Consider the following 25850-nt stretch of genomic DNA (forward strand, 5'->3'; position numbering starts at 1 on the left):
TGTTTAATAATTGGCTTCTCGAATTCTCCTTTATTTTCACACCAATCCTGCGCAACCTAATTAACAATTTCATTTTAAAAAATATTGAGCAACTTAAAATATCGTAAAAAAATAACCTTGACAAAAAATCCTTTCTAAGGTTTCTCCTTAGAAATGTGTCCCTTAAAACAGTGCAACTTTATACTCACAAGTTTTTTCATACAACAATAAACAAAAGCAGATATTTAGGTGATCCCATTTAGCCGTGATACCTTGTATACCAGCGCTAGTGAAACCAGCATTGTGTTGCTACCGGTCAATGTCAGGGAACCAGGTAGCTGATATTTAAAACGAAGAAGGGCGAGTACACACGTGTGGCAGTCATACACCGAACACCGAAGTGAACGGGTCGGCTGTAGCAGATATCGAGTGGGACGTGTTGTTTTGAGTATTTTTCTGTATTTTGCTGTTTCTCTCATTGATGACAATCGGATTTTTGGCTTATAATTAGTCTGACTTGTTGAGTTTATTTGGACACCGACGTATTAAGTTTATTTTTTTATTCCTTTCGTAATAATGGAACCCACTCCAAAGCGATGTCGCGATGGGTCAGCTCCTCGAGATGAGCCAGGAGAAACCCCAATGGATTTTGCTATGTATACTGTTAGGATCGTTAAGGGAGATCTAACCTCAATCTGGATTGAGTGAGAAGGTAGGTTAGACCAAAAGAAATCGTACGCTTATAATTCCTTTTGTCTGTCCTGAAAAGGACAGACGTTTATTAAACTCAAAGTTTTGTCCAGGGGGCTGAAGGGGACTGAAGTGCTGTCCTTAGCCTCCCGGTCGAACGGGCCGACAGCTGTCCTAACATCTCTGACGCCTAGAACAAAAATCGGCGCAACCGCACCGTCTAAGTACGAATAACTCACACTATAATCGTCTCACCTGTCTCCAGGCTACGAGCAGTCGTGTCTTTTTGGAAGAGAGACGCAATACATCGCTGCGTAGCGCAAGGTAGATTAGTAAACTGTATTACCGACAGTTCTTCTCACAATCAGTGAAGCATCTGTCGGCTGGCGAGCGTATAGAGACGAGATAGCCTCTTCTCTGCACTCAATACTCTGTTTGGCGGATTACCTCGAACGAAGCGTAGTGAGAACTGTGCTTCACGATCAGGGAGAACCACGTTTACTAACTGGATTAGTCCCGGTGGCTGATAACGGCGGCCTATCTCACTTATGCCCTACAATACAGCGTCTACTCCACACATGTGCATTCATTCGTCATACGGGAGTTTTTAGTGAACGTGAGAGTAGAGCCTGTACTGAGGAGCGTAAACCTGCCTCACGTTTAACTATACGTGGCACTGCCAACCAGTTGGCATCCAAGGAGTGGTCTCTGCTGCTGCAAAACCGAATACCAACCGCCAGGAATCAAAGTAATTTATTAATTTCAATAGGTTTTTTCAGGCTTGCCACGAAAAGTATCTCTCTAGAACACGATGTGCTTCGTCTGGGGCACATAGAATGTGTGTGGTTCACCCAGAACAAAATGCGCAGATCGCTTGAAACAGAGATGTCAGTGTTTCGGCTAAGAGTCCTCGAGTGTTTTGGTAGCCAAAGAGCACTCACTGAAGTGTACTATGTAGCGGATATTCGCTGACTGATTGCTGAAAGATCGGTAAGTGTCTCCGCATAAATGCAAAGCACTAATTAGCCGTTATGCGGCGCTCGCTCTCTTCTAATGTCTCTATCTCTATTCTATTACATGTTCTCTCTCTCCCTCTCCCTCTCCCTCTCCCTCTCCCTCTCCCTCTCCCTCTCTCTCTCTCTCTCTCTCTCTCTCTCTCTCTCTCTCTCTCTCTCTCTCTCTCAGACCCTGTCGTCCTTACTTGACGTCAAGGCTGAAATTCGAACAGCTGATACAGGTCATTCACCCGATCGACTTTAACTGAAATAACCGAAAAGAGTCATACGTCCTTTTTGCCGTGTCTGTTATGAGCGCAACGTAATCTACTATCGAGGACACTTTCAATAGATCACGTATACTAACCGACAACAGTTTTCGCGGAAGAGACAAAGGCTCGATATAACTCCACTTTTAAACATATATATACCCTTGTTTTTGGAATAAAAAATGCAATTTTTGTCATATGAACAATCATTGTATCTTGTCAAATAAATATAACCAATTCACATTTATTTTCAACATTATTTAATATTTTTTATTAACGTTAGAATTTTGTTTTAATACGTCCAAAACCATACATTTTCTATTAACAAAGTGCTTATTACCTCTAACTGTTATCGAGGTCGCTGTTAAGCGATCAAATTTTAAAGAGAGATTTCACCTCTTAAATTTGAGTTACCGCAGTTAAAAAAAGACTTCAAACCTGCAGAGTTTCATTCAAATAAGAACCAGATCGTTTGCGGCCTTTCTTTATGTGAGTAGTAAATATCAATAGAAGATCAGGTACAAGGATGGAATATACCAGTATGTTAATGAAGAAGAAACGTGTAAAGTATGCAACAATGGAATACCTGAATTTATAGACTACGTTATAAAAGAATGTCCAATCTACAACAAATTTGGGCCGTTAGTACATAAAGGTACGAATACACCACATATCTTGACAGCCAATGTAATGACAGCTAATGTAGACGCCGTCTTCTAAACAATAACGAAGAAACAAACTTAATTTTTTAGGAACTATGAGTTGACTGTCCATGTCAAAATAAAACGAAAATCAGAAGTACTTGTTAAATAATGAATGTCTAGTCCTAAGGACTGTATTGAAACTCATACTAATCTCCAGACATATAAGAGCGTCGTAAAAACTAAATATTAATTTGCGAACCCGTAAACCATCAGACCGATACCCCCAGTTACTTTTGATTACTTTACGACTATTACCCTCGACCTCGCGTACCGCGCCATCCGGACACCAGATGTGACGAACCGTTCTAAAGGAACAATACCCCTCATAAAACATTGAAAAAAGAAATTGTTGCTACCAAAACCCCCACTTTACCGTAGTTCTTAGGCCAACCTACTCAGAAAGACGACGATAAATCGACGTACAGTTCACCCACCACCAACGTTTCCAGCCCCCAAAAAAGTTTCATAAAAACCCGAACACAGCCGGAGCGACAGAACTTTGTAAAAAAGACACTCGTGAATAACCAATACTCGAACTCGGAACTTGATCTGTAGAATTGTGATTATTAAACTGTTGTAATTTTGTTAACTAATCGATTTGTTCAATTCGACCTGCCAATTTCAACGAGGATTGCATTAGACGATCGATGCAATCCAGCGACCCGTGCATCGTCACGAGCAAGTGTATTGGGCCTTACGACCCCGATAGATTCATAAAGAAGAATTGCGGTGCATAAGGGACACAACAATGAACCTTTGGAGTTTCGAATTGACAGGAATCAAGAAAAAACATATTGATTCGTTCCTGGATTTCCGGCTAGCTATCACGCCATTGTTTATTAAAATTTTTAAATGTCCGTACTTTGTACTCTGAACATCCACGTTTTACGAAAAAATCGATCAACATCTATTGTCAACGTATTTTTAAGAGAGTTTGAGATGGATGATCGAACGACGATGGACCTTTAAGTAATTTATGATAGGGTCTTAGTCTGCACGTAATTGAATGGGGGTGCAGGAGACTAAACAGTTCTGTTGGCGACCGACAGCTGATGGCTAAGTTGGGCCTCCCAGTTATCGAGTGTCGTGTGACTATTTGGAAGAAGAGTGAGTGCTTAAAGAAGGCAAGCAGCTGGACGCCGTATTGCCAAAGAATAAGAATATTGTTCCTAAAGAATCTGGCCACGGAGTGGGGAAGGCTATGCCCTTTGAAAAGAGGATTGTGATGAACCCCACGATACTTACCCCAGAACCTTGTGTAAGGAACGGGCTTTCGGGTATTTTTCTAACATCAGAAGTGGGATATGATATCTTCGCGTCTGTGCGGTTATCCTTAAACATTTGAGCGACAAGTCGTCTTATATTCCAAGTTTATCATGAAATCCACCGGTGAAACCGCGAGTACATCGGAAAGTGGTGTTTCTGCTCTTGACGAATTCGCTCGTCAAGTTGTTGAACAAATAGCTGCGAGTGCTACCAATGCGGGGAACAGTGTACTGTGGAACAGTGTAGTGATTTGGGACTGGACGCGAAAACGTGGTGCAACATAGTTGAGCAAATTACTCATGAACACACTGAACAGCAGCGTCTTTCTCTCACGACTCATGCATTGAGGGAGTAATTGGAGAAAATTCTGCGAAGTTTTGTGTGATGTTTTTGTATGACAAAAGAATTTGCATGAAAGACTCTTGCAAGCGGTGACATATTCCAGTGATGCTGCGACGACTTATGTCGAATATGCACGCATGAAGTTGCTGTATCGACAGCAAACCCGTATTGTCTTTAAAACAGTGGAATCAATTGAGTTTATAATAGGAGCAGTAACTGATTAGAATGTACGTCAAGCTCTGCACAACACTCGTTTCAAAGAAACCTCGCAATTGATTGCTGGGTTAACACAATTTATGAAACCTGAAAAGGAAAAGAAGAAGGAAGAAGAATTTAAAGAGCGACACCACAAACCTCGGTTCGCGAAGAAACGTTGCTATACGTGCGACAGCGTCGACCACTTACAAATGGACTGTCCTAAAAGATCAAAACGCGATTCAAAGGGTGTTGAGAGTCCAAGTAGAAGGAGGACAGATTCAAAGGGTGTTGAGAGTCCAAGTAGAAGGAGGACAGATTCAAAGGATGACAGGAAGAGGTCAGCTACAACTTGTGGCTTTTGTTCGAAGCGGAGCCATGAGGAGACACATTATTGGGCAAAGCAGCGGACTCAAATAAAATCTCAAAAACAAAAGAAATCGCAAGCGAATCTCTGTCATTTGGAAAATCAGAAGACTACGCCTATTCTAATTAAAGATACTCTTGTGCATTGCCTATTGGATAGTGGAGCTAATTGCTCCTTGATTAAAGAGTCGGTGGTTAGTCGATTGTGTTCCAAAGTGATTCTTCATTTTGTTTCGGTACGCAGATTAGGACATTCTTGTGTATGCACAGTCGGACGTACTTGTGTCGTCGTACAGACAGAAAATGTTGCTGTAGAACTTGAGTTCTTTGTGGTGAAAGACAATGACATGGTGTATGATGCGGTGATTGGTACGAATGTACTAAAACACAGATTTACAGATGGTTACCGATGGTAATGGGAGTAGATTGGTACGAGTGGACCTTTGTGAGGACCAACAATCATCCATACCCCATTGCAACGTAGCTGAGATCTACTGCGAAAAAGGTCGTGGACCACTGGGGTACCTTTTGGACAAGTACCAGCACATGATTGAGTCGAATGATTCGAGCCGATGCGTAACTACGGAAAAATTGCGTATTGTAACGAAGGAGGATAAGGTAGTAAACTATTATCCGTATCATTTGTCGCATACACAGAGAAAGAAGGTACGTACGATAGTCGATGAATTTTTGTGTAAGAATATAATATAGGAGAGCGTGTCATCATCCTCCAGCCCTATTATTCTGGTAAAGAAAAAGAACGGTCAGGATCGAATGTGTGTTGATTATCGAGCGTTAAATCGAATCGCGAATTTATGATCAATTGGATCTTTTGGAAAAAAGTAAATATTTTACCACCTTAGATATGGCGTCGGGATTTCACCAAATTCCGGTGGCAGATGATTTTATCGAAAAGACCGCACTTGTTACTCCTGACGGGCATTATGAGTATTTGAAGATGCCTTTTGGGCTGTGCAACGCTCCGACTGAATTTCGACATGTAATAAATAAAGCATTAGGCAACCTGAGAAACACCATAGTTCTTGTGTATATTGATGATTTGTTAATACCTTCTCGGACGATTGACGAGGGGTTAGAGAATTTTGAGACTGTTCTAGAGGCTTTCTCAGTAGCAGGTTTCGTTCTGAATATAGAGTAATGTAAATTTTTCCAGAAAACTATCGAGTATTTAGGCCGAGAGATATTGGCAGACGATATCCAACCCAGAAAGGAAAAGATAAAAACTCTTGTTGATTCACCTATTCCAACCAACGTTACGCAAGTGAAACAATTTGTTGGACTAGCCACTTATTTCCGCAAGTTTGTTCTAGAATTCGCTTTGAGAATGGCATGCGTTACGAAATTGCTTAAGACAAGTCAGCCGTGGTCCTGAGGACCTGAACGAGATGCCGCTCGACAATATGTTATTGACCAACTCTGCTCGCAACTCACATTAGCAATTTTCGAACCTACTCGAGAGACCAAACTGCACACAGATGCAAGCTCGATAGGGTATGGGGCAATATTGTTTCAAAAGGTTGATGAACATTTCCGCGTAATCGCTTATTTCAGTCGTCGCACGACTCCAGAAGAATCGCGGTACCACTCATACGAGCTGGAAACCTTAGCCATTGTTAATGCTCTTAAATATTTTCGTGTCTATCTTCTAGACATTAAATTTAAACTTGTTACCGATTGTAATGCAATGAAGGCCTCTAGCACCAAAAAGGATTTACTACCACGAATTGCACGGTGATATATCGGGTATATCTGCAAGATTTTTCATTCGAACTTGAGTATAGAAAGGGGAAACAAATTGAGCATGTTGACTTTCTGAGCAGAAATCCTGCAAAAGATTATCGTGTTAATGTGATTTGCGAAGGGTCTTGGTTAGAAGTGGCACAGAGGAACGATGAGGAGACGCAAGCGATAATAAAACGTGTTCGCGCGAATGAATCCATAATTAGTGATTATGATATGCGACAGAATGTTTTGTGTCGGAAAATACGGAAAGATAATGGACGTATTATATACCGAAATTATGTGTCGAAAGGTAGTAGGATCGGTTTACTACGATTATATCACGATGAGAATTGTGACGTAGGTTTTGATAAGACATATGATAAAATTGCCCAATGATATTGTTTTCCGCGTATGTGACGTTTTGTAAAGAAATATGTAGACCATTGTATCACGTGTACAGTTGCAAAGCGACAATCGGACCCTAAACAAGGATTATTGTCTTCTATTAGTAAAACTCCTGTACCGTTCGACACCATCCATGGTGACTGTGTGGGTCCTTTCGAAGAATCTAAGGGTGGATATAAACATATATTGATTCTTGTTGATGAATTTACTAAATACGTGCAACTCATTCCTTTAAAATCTTTAACTGGAACTGAAATTTTGCAAGTATTTCGAGAACAACTTACGCTGTTTGGTATTCTGCGGCAGATAGTTCTTGACCGTGCTACAAACTTCACTTTTAAATCTCTAAAAGCCTTTTTTGACGAACACGGGGTTCAGCTACATCTTATAGCCACAGGTGCGTCGAGGGCAAACGGACAGGCTGAACGATATGTATTAACGGTCGTAAATTTATTAACAGTCGAAGTATCAAAAGAAACTGACTAGCCAAATAAATTAGCTAAAATTCAATTATCTTTAAATACTACTGTTCAGAAATCAACAGGATTCTCTCCTATGCGATTATTATTTGGGTTGGAACGTAGTGTGGATAATGCAGTCTTAGCTGAAAGAGGACTACCGGATACTAGTGACGAAATAGATTTAAATAGAGACAGAGCTCTTACGACAGAACGTTTATTGAAGAATGTGGATTCACACGATGTAAATTTTAATAAAAAACGTAGAAATAATATAATATACAAGGTAGGAGATACAGTATTCGTTCGACCAGCCGACATTCGACGAGCGAAACTAGACCCAAAATTCGTAGGTCTGTTTATTATAGAAAAAATATTAGAAAAATATCGCTTTAAAATAGTGGGAAAAAGCAGAATAGTACAGACGGTACCAAAAGATCGGTTGCGTACTTAGAAGAGTAAGTGGGCTGGCGATATTAGTTCGGTAAGCGAGGATGAACCGTGTTAGCGGGTGAATGAGTATATTCGTGTAAGTACATACCACTAGAATGGGCGAGCGTATGTCATAATTACATTGTTATTATTTTTATTTTTTTATTATTATTTTTGCACTACTCTGTTTAATAAATATTCCTTTGGCTAACTCAAATCTCTTAGAGTATGAGATTCTATTGTCGTCATTGCATGATAAGTACAATCCTTATTGTCTGTTATAAAATTGTGTTCTAAATTAATCACACCACCAGGGTATTCATTGGTACGGAGTTGTGAAGATTACAATGCCTGTGGAGACATAAGATTTAGATCGGCTGTCTTTACAGTATAGTGTTAGGCAGTAGCTGCAACAGGGTACGCACAGATACGGAGTTGTGGAAGCTACGATGCATATAACAAGACAGGGCCTTTATTTGGCTGCCTCTGTTGATTGTGTTTGGTGGTAGCTTCAGCAGGGCGCACGGGAGACGCTGGACTGTTGTTGCGGCAACACCTGAGACACTGTGTGAGGTGAGGCCATTGGGTGCTTAGTGAATGTGTGTAATGATAGCGTTAAGAACACAAATGGGGTGTTGAACTGTTTCAACACTGTTTGACAACGCGTGAGATCTTTTGAACATAAGGATTTGATAGCTGTCCTTTGTTGAAAATGATCGTGGTGGGTAAATTAGTTTTGACTTTACCGAACTTTGAGATCATTAAATTTATGATTGCCAGATGCTTCCAGAGAGCGTGAAGCAGGTTAGATTGACCATGTTAGCGTCAACGTATTTTTAAGAGAGTTTGAGACGGATGATCGAACGACGATGGACCTTTAAGTAATTTATGATAGGGTCTTAGTCTGCACGTAATTGAATGGGGGTGCAGGAGACTAAACAGTTCTGTTGGCGACCGACAGCTGATGGCTAAGTTGGGCCTCCTAGTTATCGAGTGTCGTGTGACTATTTGGAAGAAGAGTGGGTGCTTAGAGAAGGCAAGCAGCTAGACACCGTATTGCCAAAGAATAAGAATATTGTTTCTAAAGGATCTGGCCACGGAGTGGGGAAGGCTATGCCTTTTGGTAAGAGTACTGTGATAAATCCCACGGCACTTACCCCAGAACCTTGTGCAAGGAACGGACTTTCGGATATTATTCTAACATATATGACAAATAAACAAAAATATCATTTGTCAATATTTTTTTTTAAACAGTAAGTATTTTTAAAAACTATTTGTGTACAGTATTATCCAGATATAAATTCACGATTCGTGGGAAAGGGCAAATCTACATTAAGAGCTGAATACTATTCCATTATCCATAATCAATTTTGTTATAACAAAGGCGCTGCCAAAATTTGTGGCTGTTTTATTTATTATTCTTTTATTAGTTATTTACTGATTACAGCATTATTTCGATACGAGTCCGATTTCCAATTTATGATACGAGTCCGTTCGTATCTTCACGACCTTAATAGTTTGCCTCGACAACAACTGCAGGCTATATTTTTATACAGATTGTTCTATAAAGGTTTGTATATTGAAATGCAATGTTACGAGATTAGACGCGAACAACGCGAGAGGCCGATGAGAATAGATTAATTGTTACAACGAATGAAACTGATGCGAGATCAATTAGCCGTTGGGAGTGTAAACGAGGATGAACCCTGACGTAAAATCAGGGAGCCTCTGAGGATGGATGTGCTTGCGGACGGAACTAACCTGTGATCAGTGAGCCGCAAAAGTGTGAGTTTCCTGAACGCCCCAAATACGAAATCAGGGAGTCACTAGGATTAGTTTCACAGACGAATTCAAATTAAATTGAGGTGCTGTTAATGAGGTTGGCAAGTCTAAACAGACGAACCTGATGCAAAATCAGGGTGCTGTAAGGAGGTTGGATAACATACAAACGAATCTGGTGTTACAGGTAGCTGTAGGATGCAGACGAATTTGATATAAAATCAAATAGCTGCTACATAGTTTAACTTTCGTGGATAAATTTGAATAAGTCCAGGAACCACTAGGATGGATACAGTTGTCTTTGGAAGCGTGGGCATGCGGACAAATCTGATGTGCAATCAGAGAGCAACAGAAAATGTTAATAAGTATCGTAACTTGTTAATTATTAATTGATACAACTCGTGTGGCTAGTATCGTGGGGGATCTGTCAATTTCGAATGGGATCGCTTAAGGTAACTGTAGGTTTCAAAACAATCTAGTCAAATTACAATAAATATTTCAGTATATTCTAAAATCAGTCTTTACGTACAAGTGTAAAGTGCAGTATTGCGTAAAGTGTATGATTGTAAAGCTCGGTGTTAACGCACTGACCATGCGGGGATTTACAGAACGGTCGTAGAAATTGCCAGATAGAATTTATGCCGACTTGCGAATTCTATGAGGTTAAACTGTAGACTCGAAAGGGAACTTTCGTCCGACCTAACTAACAAAAAAAGTTCGGTGAGTGTTAATCGCCAATTTTAATGAAACTTTGTACAATTATTCTATGGTCTTACCTAAGAATTTTGCCGTACAAAGTAGCTGCCTATACGCACCTTTAAGGCAGAAACTACCCCTTTAATCCAAGTCGCCCTTTTCATTTCGGTGCTCATAGCTCACAAAGTATAAGGGCTATAAAAAAATGTCGCATACAAAAATTTTACTATTTTTCAAGACCTATAAGATGGTTTTAAAAAAATTTTGAAAAAACGAATTGTTTATAAAAATTCAATTTTATCTCCGTTATTTTTCAAAATTTTTTTAAAACCATCTTATAGGTCTTGAAAAATAGTAAAATTTTTATATGCGACATTTTCTTATAGCCCTTATACTTTGTGAGCTATGAGCACCGAAATGAAAAGGGCGACTTGGATTAAAGGGGTAGTTTCTGCCTTAAAGGTGCGTATAGGCAGCTACTTTGTACGGCAAAATTCTTAAGTAGGACTATAGAATAATTGTACAAAGTTTCATTAAAATCTGTGATTAGCACTCACCGAACTTCCCTTGTGAGTAGCAACCAACTCTGACGAACTTGACTGTCAACATGACGATACTGTTCTGAACCCGTTAGGGCTAAAATCTCGGGGTTTATATAGGCCGAAAAATGAGTGGGAGATTCGTTAGAATTTTCCTTATATGAAAATTACAGCATTGTGGTTGCTACTCAGCTGCTCGGAGTCGCGCTTCCATTAAGACGAAAACAAGAGTCTTAAAGCGTTTCCTTTTAACAGGCAGAGACTCAAATATTTGGAAGAGTAACGGAAAATATTTTTCTTACGTAACAGCAAACTAAAATTCAAACGTAAACAGTTTTACGTAACACTCTGTGTATTATTTGAATCTATTGATAGTTTCTTTCACTTTGCGGTATTTTCGATCCGTATTCAAATTTTAAATGAACGAGAAACATTTTCTGTTGAGAATAATGGTAATGTTTTTACCTGATAGTGATAGTGGTGCACGTGAGAGCGTGAGAGATGAAGGAGAGAGAGGGAAATATTACGGCAATATGGCGAACTGTACGAACACAGTGAGATGCACGTTCATAGTGATCAAAGTTATATATATATTTGTTTTCTTATATTTTAATCATATATAAAATAGATATAAGTGTTCTAAAGGAGAAATGCCCTGTTTTTATTCTATAACCTCAAAATAACATTTGCCGATTTCAATTATTCTATTAATTCACCTATCTCTCTGCCTCACTCCCGTTTTCCCTTCCAGAAATGTAATATACATATAGTGTAGCATAGTATGGTGTGAATGTTTTAAGTGAACACTTGCAGAGGACTCAATCGGGGCACATATGTATGTGTGCACGCTGTAAATGATAGTGAAAAACAAATTTGTAAAAAAGGACATTTACTCTTACCGCATAACAATCCAATACATCTAATTTTAAGGTTTTTTTATATTTTATTGAACGAACGGGTTTTTTGATGTCATACAATATTTTGTCTTAAATCTTCCATAAAATTTTGTGAGAGAGCTACTGTTGCCTTTCACTTTCTTTTATTTAAAACTGTTGTTTTTCTTGTCATCATTGTGCCATCAATTTAAATATTAAACAAGTCGCACTGTCTAGATATGTACGGCACTGGCACCACCTGCTTTTTATCCAGCCAACGCGCACCAATAGACCTGCGTCACGTTTACTTTACACGTTTTTTTAACAGTATCTCAGAAACGAAGCCTCGAACCCCATTTCGTTATACTTGATATCCGTTTTATTTTGACATGTGGAGTTTCTCCTCTTAAACATTTTATATTAAAAATTCTTAAATCCTAGAAAATTTCTCTACCACATTTCCCGGTAAAAATACATATCCAGACTCTAATTACAAAAAAACTTACGAATTCCTGGATACTGAATTACATTTAATTAGTCAGCAAAGAAGAAAACGTCAGAAAGTTTGCGCAGTTATTAGAACGGATAAAAACGTACTGTTAGGTGGATTCGATAATGATATCGATTACAATTCCGATGACGGTCGCCCTTCGGTTGTATTCCCTCGTGTCCGTAAAAAATCGATACCACCCGCTTTATTTATATCCCACTGAGTTCCCTCGCGAGGACATACCAGTGATGAAATCGTAAGAAATCGAGGGAGAATGAAGAAAGATACTGTGTCAGAATGTTGTGCAATCTGACGCTTCTAAACGCTTTTATTTCTCTTCACCTGGCAAGAGACCCTTTGTCGCGCGGCCAGACACTGTTGACACACACGACTGCTTTATTACTTTAACTTCGCTGATGTAAGATCAGATCGTGGCACCAATTTTCGTTTTCACGCCCACGTACCGAAGTTTAAACATTGCTTTAGCTTCAGACACATATCTAGATTTTATGTGACAACACTGCCAACTATATGCAAGTTTTATCTGCGTCTCATTTGCATAGTTATTTACCTTTGATATCCCGGATAATTTACTAAAATACAACGTCTCACATGACTTCCTTCCGAACTACTTAAAATAATTAGGAAATTGCTGGTTATTTTTTGATGGAAAACCGTATGAAAAGTGAGAGAATGTAGTAATGCATGCGGAAGGTTTCAAATGTTTTGAGAAGTATGTTATTGAAGATTCTGCTTTTAAACAAGTGAATTGATTACATTTCAGTAGACTGATGTAAACACGTTCACGAATCAGTTACTCTACTATTTGAACAAACAAATACTTTTTCTTTGAATTATTTGAATAATTGGCTGATAAATTAAATAAACTCTTATTTTCTTTTGTACTTACATAAATGTTACCTGATACAATGTCTTTAATAATATTCAATTCTATTACATTTGAATTAACTAAAATGAGAACTTATTTGAAAATGATTTATGAAAGTTTGACATCAAGTAATTTTTCATGATCATTTTTATCGTAAAAATAATAAATAAATCAAACAGACTTTCATCTTCATTTTAAATAAAATTTGATTTGATTGAACCTTCCGTAAAAATTGTATAATAAGGTAGAAAAACTAAATTTTGAATACCACGTACCATATTACTGAATATTGAAGTGATATTTTTTAAGCAATTTTCACAACCCTATTAGAAGCCTAACATTCTACACACGGAACTCATTCACAAATCTATTAAGGTCGATATGCTATTGCTTAACCTAAAAGTATTTAATGTATGCTTCTATTATAATGTTTTTATTTAGTCGATGAAAGTAAGATCCTGACAATGTGATCTATTACTCTTAAGAAGGACTATCTACAAATTTTTATTTCAATGTGCATATAATATTTCAATATTTACTCTGGCGGTCGCCAGATGGTTATGACTAGATTTCATGGTTTCTCGATTGACATAAGGCTGTTACATAGATATAGATAATCTGACGTCTAATTGTAAGCGTATCTAATGCAAGGTCTACTAGATAAAACCTTACTAATGAATTCAGCTAGTAGATCTGGAACACAACATTTGTCATTGATACATTCTTGAATATACATATGTATATATTAACATTAAAGACTGACTAATTGGAGAAAAATTTTTCTAACCAGACGAATTATCTTTCAAAAGAAGTATCATCTACAATCAAATACACACATAAGTTCATATTAATGTTTTCTTGACCAATAAATGACATAAGGCGATAAAAAAACGGTCTCCTTTACCTAAAAAGGACATTTTAAGATTAAAAGATTAACAGCTTACATTCTCAAAAGTATTAAAGATCTAACACCAAGAATATGGTTAAATTAATTATTTGAACACATTTTTTCTAATCTAATATTTTTATCCGAATAATAATTATTTATCATAAACGAATTATTTTATTTACTTATTCGAATAATTCATCGTTAGTTATTCTAGGAACAATTACAATATTATTCAAATATGTAGATAATAATACAAATAATCACACTTCCCTAAATATTTTACTGAAACTGTTAGTAATAAATATTTATTTAGAATAATTATCCAATTTCGTTTAAATAACTGTTGGCAATCTAAAAGTTATTCAAATAAATTCACATTTAATTAAAAAATTATTTTCACGCGAAAGATATATGTTTATTTGTTCTTCTTTTACTGACTGTTTATCATTCAAATAAAATTATGCTTGTCTTAAAGAAAAATACAATATACAAAATTGATATCGTGAATAATACAATTTTCATTGAATATTTTTAATTCTTTTTAATTACGTTTAAATATCTAATTCTGTAATTATAGCCTACAAACTATTAACTATTTCTTAATATTAACAAATCGTTAATATTTTTAATATTAATATTAATATAATGTTAAAATGTAACCCTTGACTATTAACACGAAGTTTGGCAGATTCCCCGTGATATATTTTTATTATTACTGTCATTTAAATGTCAAAGACTTTATAATGAAAGATGGAAGTATAATATGTTGTACTTCGAATTCATATTCAAATTAACATCATATTAATTTTAACAATATTTAATCAATAGATTTTAATCAATGCCTTTGTACCTTAAAATTGGGTGTCCTATTGTCTGTATTTCGAAAGAAGATCCCTGATAGTCGGGGCCTCTAATTTGCGGTGTTGCCGCTTTCCTGACTTGTGAGTGATATTAAGGGCACGCGCCCTTTTCAATGAGTCCGAACCTAACCAATTACTTACGACTGCTTAGTTGTGAAATCTGACCTACTCTCTATCTTTGTATAACGTCTATCATTTTCTGTTTTCTGCAAGCACCCCCAACGTTCTTTCTATGGCCACTAAGAAAAGTGTCGAATTCTATTGGTAATTTAGGAAGGCTCGTGTCCCATGCAAGAAACGCTGGATAACTCGAATGTCTTTTCATGAGACAATTCAAGTTATGCTATTCTGTGCAATGGAAATACATATACTGCAAATATTTGTATGTAACAGTCACTTAAATAATGCTTAAGAATTAAATTAATATAAGTAATACACCATAGTGGTGTGGTATCATCTTGTTTCAGAAATAAAAAAGAAACTACAGCTAGTAAATAGTAAATCGGAAGATAATATGGAAGTAAAGGAATCCCTGCGATAGGATGAAACTGTAAACTGTACAGATTTAAATAACTGTTACATAAAATAAATGTATTTTTATCGCATACAATAGTATAATATGCACTAGAATCATTTTGAGTGCATATAATATTGCATCCTGATCATAATTCCTTGCATTTGACGAAAAAGTGACTAATAGTCAGAATTCAAATTTCATAAAAGTGAAATAGTCGATTTCACACAATTGCCATTACATTGCGTTATATGCAGATAAAGAAATCTATTATTTTATCGAGTCTGTGAGACAGACGAACTTGCTCTTAAAGACAAAAAGAGATATGCGACCATCTACACAATCTGACAACGTTGCTGGAAATACGGATCTGGCGTTTGAGCCCCTTCCGAGCTGAGCGCCGGTCGCTTGGCACGCCTCAGGGATTTTCTTTCGAAATACATACAGACAATAGTTAAGTATTAATTTATGCATATTAATTATTGAAAATTATCAATGTCCCTTCTAGAATGGGTTTACTCAATGCTGTTTCTATTCACTTTTATCCTACGATGTAACTTGATTTCTGTATTCAATAGATTTATTTTACGAATCACCAATGTTATAGTTACTACATTTACTATCATATTCGTTAATGGAATCATTCATTTGAAATATCTGAAAGATTATGCATTATCGTGTTTGTAATGCCGCTTTCAAATAGAAATACTTACCTATAACTAGATTAATCATAAGACGTCAAAATATAAACTTAGCAATGACAGTAAAAATTATCGATAATATATATTAGAGAAGTCCATACTTTTAGTATAGAATAATTTGATAATTTTATAATTTAAGGTAATAAATATGCTTACTACAGAAAACTGTTATTTGTTATTTTGATCATTACTTGAAATAATCAAATTATTTGGAAAATAAATGATTTGAAAGTAATTTATTTGTCAAATATACAGGGTATAACATGTATTCGTTTCAATATTTCAATGGATTATAGGGTATCCCAATTTGAACCCAAAATGTATATATCCTATAATACAGTGTCCGCTCTGCTTTTATTTTGCAATAATAATTCCTTAAAATTAGCATCATATTTTAAAACAAAGAGTAGCTCACGTATATCGGAAAGCCAAACACATTGAAAGAGTCCGTTGACCTATAGAATTCGGTTGTTTGAGAAGGTTGTGTTTGTTGCCCTTAACACGTGTTAAAACTCTCATAAAATAAGTTCTTCGATAGGATTCCTACTGTAAATGGTCTTCGATCTGTCCATCACTGGGTCATCATCAACAACTCACTGCCGGTAATGTTTTAGCATTGACTAAGTATACGAATATACCTTACATGCGATGTATTTTTCTGCCCCACGAAACAGAGCTCTAAAGCCCCGTTATCACTTTCGTGTCACCGTCGACGTTATCGATTTAGTCAGAAATTTTAGCTTTTTTCGCCATTTTAAACGTAAACTACTTTGAACCTTAAGATTACTTTTAAAAAATAGATTATACAACATACTGTATTAATACATTTCGATAAATAACTAATTGCTTGCTTCGAGAAATGTTTAATACAAAAATTATGCAAACGTAACTGTGATAACTATACTTTTCATGAAACTACTAGTAACAATAAAAAAACGGTAGGAACAACATTTAAATTTTTTGTACAAAAAAGTTATATAGTAATTCCAAGCATAACAAGTATTTAAACAATTTTCTTATACATATTTAACAGAATTATCGTTTCATTTAATGATTAATCTTAGCTTCAACCTTACTTACTCTTACTTAGTTTCATTAACTTAATACAAATATAAATAAAGTAAAAAATGTTGTATTATCCTTTCAAACATTAAACAAAACAGGAAAACTTCAAACGTTTGGCTGAAACAGAATCTGCCCATAACTTGACACTTATAGCTTAACATGAAAAATGTAACCTTATGTTTAAACAAACAGAATTGGCCTTTAAAACTGTGAAGCGTTATTGCTATCTTCCTCTTTAGAACTAACGTATTTAGAACCCTTGATGCGAGTCGTTCAAGAAGTTCGACCTGAATTCTTAGTGACCTCAGTTCAGGTTCATAAAAAAAGGTCTCCTTCATCCCATTTCAGAAGAATTTCTGTGAAGATATCGTGACCAACAAAGTCTAACTTTCACTGTACGGATACAAATTAGAGGTTAAAGGAAAAAGGTGAATAAGTATAAACTACTTCATTCCAAAATAAGTGATTACTGATATGTTCGACCTTTTGATGCCGTACCAATATCGGGTTGGAAAGGTTAATACTGCTACCGTGCTGTTCTCATACATGGTCATATTTCTGTACACTCGCCATGGCGATCGCCCATACGTGCCAGACACATCATTTTATACACTTACAAATTTTTCTTTAATTGTTGCAATATGTAAAAATAAAAAGCACGCTACGAGCTCGGAGTAGCTAGGAGAGCATGGATACTAACTTCGAATGCAGTTTCTTGACCTGCTTAAGGGAAAAGGAATACCCCTAAGACGAAGATAGCACTAGACCTTAATAATCGAAATTATGAACTTCTACATTCCTTATTCGATATCGACTCAAATAACACCAATTGATTCCATATGTTCTTTCGATGAAAATGATATGTATCTGCAACATTACAAAATCTTCCAACTCTTAGTTTATCGTGTACATAAACGTATTAACTTTAAAACATTACTAGAACTCAAAATAAAAGCAGATTTGTGCACCAATTGAGGTACCCTATTACCTCTTAAAATACTGAAACGTATACATGTTACACCCTGTATTTTCGACTAAATAACATTACTTCAAATAAAGTGTTAGATCAAATAACAAATAAAATACAAATTCCATTTTCAGAACTCCGAAACCTAATTTGTATGAAGATACACACTCTAGATCACATTCTAAGTGTTAACATGTGTCTCTCGAAAACATGCTTTTTAAATTAAGCAGATCAATGATTCAGTAAATTTTCATCCGATTTATAAGTCATATATTTGAAATGTTTGGTAATCGTTTCTAATGCTATTCTGTTCAGTCATATTTATGGAATTTTTAATTAAATAATACATATTTTCATAATCCTGTAGAGCCCTTGTCTTACGGGGTAGGTGAATTTTCAAATTTAATAACATTTATTTGATTACAGTTTTTCAAATTCGCAATCCATGTTATTCACTAACGATGAACAATAATTATTAGCTGTGAAATAAAAGAAATAATATTTAACTACATCCCTCACTCCTCATTTTTAATATTATGTTTCGTTTTCGAGAAAATTCACCTTAAATTTTGACCGAATACAAGTGTACCGAGCTATAATTTTAGGTTTTTGAGAAGTACATAGAAAAAGCGGAATGCTTCCAACGTACGGTAGAGACAGTCAGTAGTCAGACCGAAAGTGTTCCCCTTACCCCATGTATCCTTCAAGTACCCAAAAATTGTACTTCCACACGCTTGCACCTGTCCATAATTTAAACTAAATTTTCTTGAAATTTAAAAAATTGTATTGTATATTTTCTACTTATTTTTTTATGTAGAATCATTGGCTTTCCGCTTGTATTACCAGTTCAGAACACCCTGTATAATTGTGCCGGTAATTATGAATTGGAAATGAGTCAAATCATAAAAGAAGAAAATATAAATTTTAGAAAAAATATTGCACTTACAGCACTTTCATAATCATCGGCACAATTATAAAAAGTGCTCTTATAAGCTATAACTGATAATAAGACAATTGGAACTGATGTTCCACATTTCACAAATAAATAAAACTTATGTTTTAGTAAGAAACTGATTCGTATTTTCGATTCTTAGTTTCAGTTTCAGTTTTTTTCAATGTATAACTATATTTAAATTGTTAGCAAGTGACTCTTAGTGAACTTTGTTGTCCTTATAGAGGGTACAATATGAATTCATTACGTAGGCTAATACCATTCTGAAAATAAAATAATACATTTTAATACGCCCTTCTTCCATAAGAAAAAGGAGTAACTGTATAGGTATAGTAAGAATACGCAACAAAAGTACAAAAGAAACATATTAATAGAATATTTTCTGATAATTGCACTGTCTGAAGAAAACAAAGAATAATAGAACTATAACAATTATTTTAACTAATAACTAATATATTTTAACAAATTTTAACACTTTGAATATATTTTAGTCCTTTAATGGATCATCGCTTTCTGCCGAGGTACACAGCGGAGATTAATCGTACCTAAACACAAAATTTGGCACTTATATTAATTGTTGGAATATTGAGCTTAAATTTTAGGGTGACATTTTTAGATATATAGAGTTCATTTAAGACGATTTATCGAAAAAGGGCCGCTAGATCTCTGGACAAAATTATAATATACAAAATACTTAATAAAGTTGCGTGTGGTTGATAAATAACGTTTAATATATACTTTCCCAATTTAATATGTAGATACTAGATATGTTTCCAAGTCACTCACGCCTTCAAAATTTCAAGGATAAATCTGATCATTGTTACTTTCCTGACTGTTACATCATAAAGAAAGGAAAGTATTGCTATCAGTCAAATTTTGATGCCCCCTTCCTGTGCCGACATTTTTTAGTCTCTTGAGTCCGAAAATATTACACTACATACTTTGTTCCTTTGCTCTAAACTTGAAAATACTATTTATCGCATCGTTACCTTCCTCCAGTTTTTATGTTCGTTACTTGCTCCATTTTAAACGGCTAATTTATTTTTCTTAAAAGCGAATAACATCAATGATTTAACTTCTACGATGCCCTAAAACTAAACTATTCACGTGCATTTTACATACCGTACAGTGCGCGTCACTGTTTCTACTTCAAAATAGGAACTGTATGCTTTAGTGCAATTAAATTGCATTACATCGAAGACACGAAAAAAATACACGGCATACAAAACGCTTGCTTAATACTGGCCTTAATGAATATACATAGATTTTCGACGTTTCCGAAATTGGATCGCTCGCGTTCAGGAATTCTTTCGTAGGAATGACCGCGTTGAAATTTAGAGAGAACGAGTGCCAAACTACACACCAATTACAATGCAGTGCCATTAATATATACAAGAATACTTTCTTCAGCGTAACAGATATACACATATACATATAAACCCAATTCATCTCGTATGTCTATTCTTACGTTTATAAGGTTATTTACACTCGGCGTCTGACACCATTTTGGTAGCGGAGCACTAATAGTTGAGCCAAACGGGGCTACTTGCTTGTTTACCGAGGCGCGTTCAAACAGCACAGAAGAAAATTGAAACGACAATTATACCTTAATTAGGAGATTAATTTGAAAAAATCCGCAACATCAAATTGAACACGTATCAGGGAGCATGTGAAGTATCCATCGATATTGAAGGGTCTACCACCACTCCGAAGGAGTTGTCAACGATTACTCGTCCACACGACACGAATGCCAGTAACAACGATAAACAGTTCGAAACACGTATCTCGAGTTTCAAAAATTGCGGAACAGTATCGCTGCCCGGTATTACGTTGTGACAAAATGCACTGTACCAAATCAGTGCTACCACGTAATATATAATGTTCAAGGAGAACTCGCGATTATACAGCCACAATGCGTAATAGCGAACCTTTCAAAACACGCTGTCGTGAGAAACGTGCGCGCTCGAATTCACATCGAATTGGATATTTAAATTACTTACCAGTTCCGTCCGATTATTCAACCAATAATGATGCATTTGGCATATCCAGCACACCACATTGTTTCGTGTCCCTGTAAAACTTTCACTATAAACTCCGCGAACAGTTACTAGCCATAAGTAATAATTAAGGGAATTACGGCGAAAATTATATGTACCGACCAAACGAGAGACCGCAAGCAACTAGCCAGTGGCCGCGACCCCACCACCACGGTATGTATATCGTCGTCGAGAACGCCACAGATGTAAACATCGTTACAACTGATCATCGTGACACACATATGCATACAGATATCTAAGTGCTAAGTACGTATCTTTGTAAGTTGTCACCCCCATACTGTCTCGTCCAGTCCCGTTTGCAAGAACATGCTGTATAATGTCTAATGTGTATATAACTTCTACAATTACATAGTCGATACAGTAAACTCAAGTTAAAAACGCTTGCATTTTTAGAATATAAGTTCAAAGCTGTTCGTAGTATAAAAATACTTGCTGCGTTGCCTTAGTACATCTGAAAATGTTGTGCCACTTTAAATGCACAACTTTGACTTGCGACTTATGGCTCAAACTTGAATGACTTAAACATGTTCAGAATGCGCGCTGTGTACTTAACGGAAATGTAGTAAGGGAACGACGTATATACATTTCCTGTTTGCAGATTGTACGCGTAAGGCTGCGGATACAGTACATGCGTCTTCTGACGAACTGATATTCTGAGGAATATATTCAAACTATTTATCGTACGAAATATTGTATTTATCGGTTACACTGTAACCACAGCCTAAAAGATGAACGCGAATATACATCGTCATTTCTGTTGGGATTTAATCATGCATTTGTATTTGTTTATTAAATTCGAGTTTTAATTAAAACATATTAATTTATAAACAAATTACCAGATACATAAAAGAAACATGTGAAGATAATTCATTTCTTGGAAGTTTTTCATTTGCACAATCGGTAGTAGATATTAGTATACTATAGTAGATGTACTATGTACATACTGTACATACATGTACATACTGTACATAGTACATACAATCCATTTTTAACTATATTTATTAGGTATTATATAACACTTTCTTTCTATTTTCGATTGGTAAATCATGTACTTATAAATTATGTACTTCAGATTGCATATTATTCATTAGTAAAACAATTTTATTTACTAAAACATATAGTTACAAATATTCTTTATAAAAACAATTATTTATTGTTTTTACACATTTATGTAGATATATTTTATATAAACAAATATCAATAAAAAATAATTATTATTTTATAATAACAAATAAAATTGTTGAAACTGTTTCACTTATTTGACATGGTTATTATATATAGATATGTACATTTGTACTTTTACATATATAAGAAAAAACTACGGTGGAAAATAGTATTAAATGTGTTGATAATGAAATTGTTATATAATAAATAGTAGGTAAAAAAAATGCGAAAGTAATCTTTGATTAAATAAAAATATATGTATATTTATTACATACATTCAGAGTAATCATTAATCATGTACAATATATGTAACATTATACCGAAAATAATAATGTGAATCAATATTACGTATCTAGTATATCCTATAGAGGTAAACAGTCTTTCTAAAACTTATACACATCTTTAATTAACTCACTATGTTCATGTTGTCACTCTACCTACATTATTATGTACCAGTATTATTAATTATAGTTATACAAAAATTTAAGGCCAGAACAGTGAGTATAAATGATATAAATATACAAATATTTTGAAACAATATATTACGTTTGACAAAATTGTGCATACTTTCATAACAAAGAAACTGATTGCATGTAAACATTTCAAGTAATGTACTATAATTATAAGATTCAATTTAATAGAATATGTAATTCAAATATCATAAATAGTATAATAAATAGTACAATTAACACATTTTACACATACATATACTTATTTAAAAGTATGCTCAGAAATGTAAATTTTAGTATTGTTCTCAAATTTAAAACATTAAAAAGTTTTAATTTTATGAAAAATAATTTGTTTCAAATTAATGGTATAATTTAAGTACAATGGAAGTATAAGAATATATATTACTTAATACTGATAATGTATTTTTATAAGTAAAATTGATGGAAATTGTTTTCATGCTTAAATTTTATTGAACTTGTAAATTCATTACTTTCTTAATCACATTCGTAATAAAATATGACAAATCTCTTAACCAGTACATTAACAAAATCCTAATATGTTACACATTTTTACATTCATACGTTTTGTCATATTAAAAAGTAAAAAATGCAAGATGCAAAACTTATGGAATTTACATTCTCCATTTATACACAAATAGAGAATTTCTTTATATGTCTCACTACTATTGCAGTCTTTTAGTAGATATAGATTGTACTTAATAATTATTTAATTAAAACATAAACAATTATGAAAACAAAGAGAACATATTTGCTATTAACAATATAACTTCAATAATACCAAGACCAATAAAAATAACTATTTTCATTTATGACATCAGATTATTGATATCCAAAAAAAGCTTTGATACAACTGAACTCGTCTGAAATAATATCTCCTTCAGATTTGCTTAGTAATAAATGTACAGATTTAGACATAATGCAAAATATGGAATATCAAATTCTCAAACAAACCCCAATATTCCAAAGAGGCTTATAAAGCTATATTAAACATACCCTTAAAATTGTTAAGGACAATATGTGGAAAAATTAAAGAACTTCCAACATTCATACAATTCAAAATATACTTGAAAAAAACTCAGAAATAAAATTTATAAGAAAACTAAACATTCCTAGACCGAGAGTAGGGCATGTGAACCTTACCCATGTATAACTGATCACTAAAAATGAACTAAATATGTATAACAAATGCAATTGCATTCTATCAATAAGTCACATATCCAATTGCAGTTGTCTTTTAGCTATAAAAAAATAAATATCAAATACTCTCAGAACCGCGTATAACTGTAACACGTTCGCGACGGGGTGTACCACCGGTGGTACATTCTTGTCTGTCCCATGGGACGGGATGAGCCACAGGTGGTACATACACAAATGTCCCGCATACAGGCCCGCCTCACGGTGCGGCCAGTGAATTCAGCCCCCTCGCGAACGTGTTAAACAGTAAAACCCTTTGTAAAACGTTCCTACTGTTACTGAAGGAATTAAATTTGTACAATAAAATCTAGGTTCTTTTCTTGCTCTCCTCGTACTTTTAATCCCTCATTATATATGTATATTATAAATAAGTATTTATCTACTTACATAAATGTATAAATGAAAAAGTCAATTTTTCTATGAATGTATGTTATAATCGTAGTAATTAATAATCAAATGATAGATATGACTTTACATAAATAAATCAAAATGAAAGAAAAGGAAAAAATGTATAACATACACTGACCAAAAAAATTATAGCATAGTAAAATTTTGAGTGAAAATCAGCTAACTTTGACTAACGATAACTTCGCAAAAAATCATCGTAGAATCATGATCTTTTTTTTAAGTTACAATTTGAAGTCTTGACCGTAAGATACTATGCCTCAATCCTAAGTGTAGTACACCTCTACTATTGTAGCGTCTTAAATTTGTAGACATGTTTATCGTATTAAAAATTCCAAAGTTTGACGAAATGCACAGACTTCTTAGAACCTTTTTCGGGGATACCGTTTACAGGAGCATAAAACTCCATCCTTCCCCTTTAATTTAAAAAAAGAATCAAGTCGCTGCGATTTTTTTCGCAAAGTTACTACATTTCCAAATTACCCTTCAAACTACCCCATGTGCTATCAAAACGCAAGGATTACTTTAAAATGCTGTAACTTTGTGAAAAAAATCACAGCAACCTAATCTTTTTTTAAATTAAAAGGGACAGATCGAGTTTTATGCTCCTGCAAACTGTATTCCTGAATTAGGTTCTTTGGAATTTTCAATATGATAAACATGCTTACAAATTTAAGGCGCTACAATGGTAGAGGTGCACTAAACTTAGGACTGAGGCATAGTATCTTACGATCAAGACTTCAAATTGTAATTTTAAAAAAAGATCATGATTCCACGATGATTTTTCGCGAAGTTATCGTTAGTCAAAGTTAGCCAATTTATACACAAAACTTTTCTATGCCATAATTTTTTTAATCAGTGTATTTATTAGAAAAGTATACAGGGTGTCCTAGGTTTTTCGGCCAAACTGTGGTAATATATTCTATGAGCAAAAATAAGAAAAAAATATCATATAAACATGGGTTAAAAAATGCTTTAACCCCTTGAGTGCTATGGACACGTATACGCGTCCAGCGAAAGTTATCTGTGTAGACTAAGAATATATATATATACGTTTATCAATCAACATAGTTCACATTAGCAAAAAAAACATCCTGTCCCCAACGATCGCAACCGCTAGACGCGTGCCGTCCATGCGGATTGCTTCCGCCGGAAGTATTCAGCACTCAAAAGGTTAAAAAATTAGAAGAAAAATATAAAATAACAACGGACTGATTTTCGTTCAGTCTAAAATGTTAGTGATATTTCTCTTGGTAACTAGATCTTTCTTTTATCTGTGTTTACTTATCCAAGCTATGTTTATTAATCCAAATCGACATAATATGCATGGCAATAGTATTAATACTGTAACATACTAAGTTGTACGATGCGTAGTAGTAATATAACGCGAATCGAGAGTATGTTGACATTCACTTTATTTACGGTTTTACAAACGAAAGTCTGTCTATCAATAAATGAAAGGAAACGAAGAAGAAATTCGCAACATAGCACGTTCAATTT

The 25850-nt window shown here is 34.8% G+C and overlaps 1 protein-coding gene across 1 annotated transcript in view; it reads right to left on the minus strand.

Moving 5' to 3' along the window:
* Vha100-2 (V-type ATPase subunit a family protein Vha100-2) overlaps nucleotides 1-21210 on the minus strand; it is a 170050-nt gene extending 148840 nt beyond the window's left edge. Inside the window, exon 1 of the mRNA XM_076392790.1 lies at nucleotides 21061-21210. The gene's annotated coding sequence lies outside the window, so the exon portion shown is untranslated. The remainder of the gene's footprint in view (nucleotides 1-21060) is intronic.
* Nucleotides 21211-25850: the final 4640 nt, after the last annotated feature.

The sequence above is a fragment of the Calliopsis andreniformis genome, chromosome 2 (assembly GCF_051401765.1).
Source record: "Calliopsis andreniformis isolate RMS-2024a chromosome 2, iyCalAndr_principal, whole genome shotgun sequence".
In the NCBI taxonomy this organism is placed as follows: Eukaryota; Metazoa; Arthropoda; class Insecta; order Hymenoptera; family Andrenidae; genus Calliopsis; species Calliopsis andreniformis.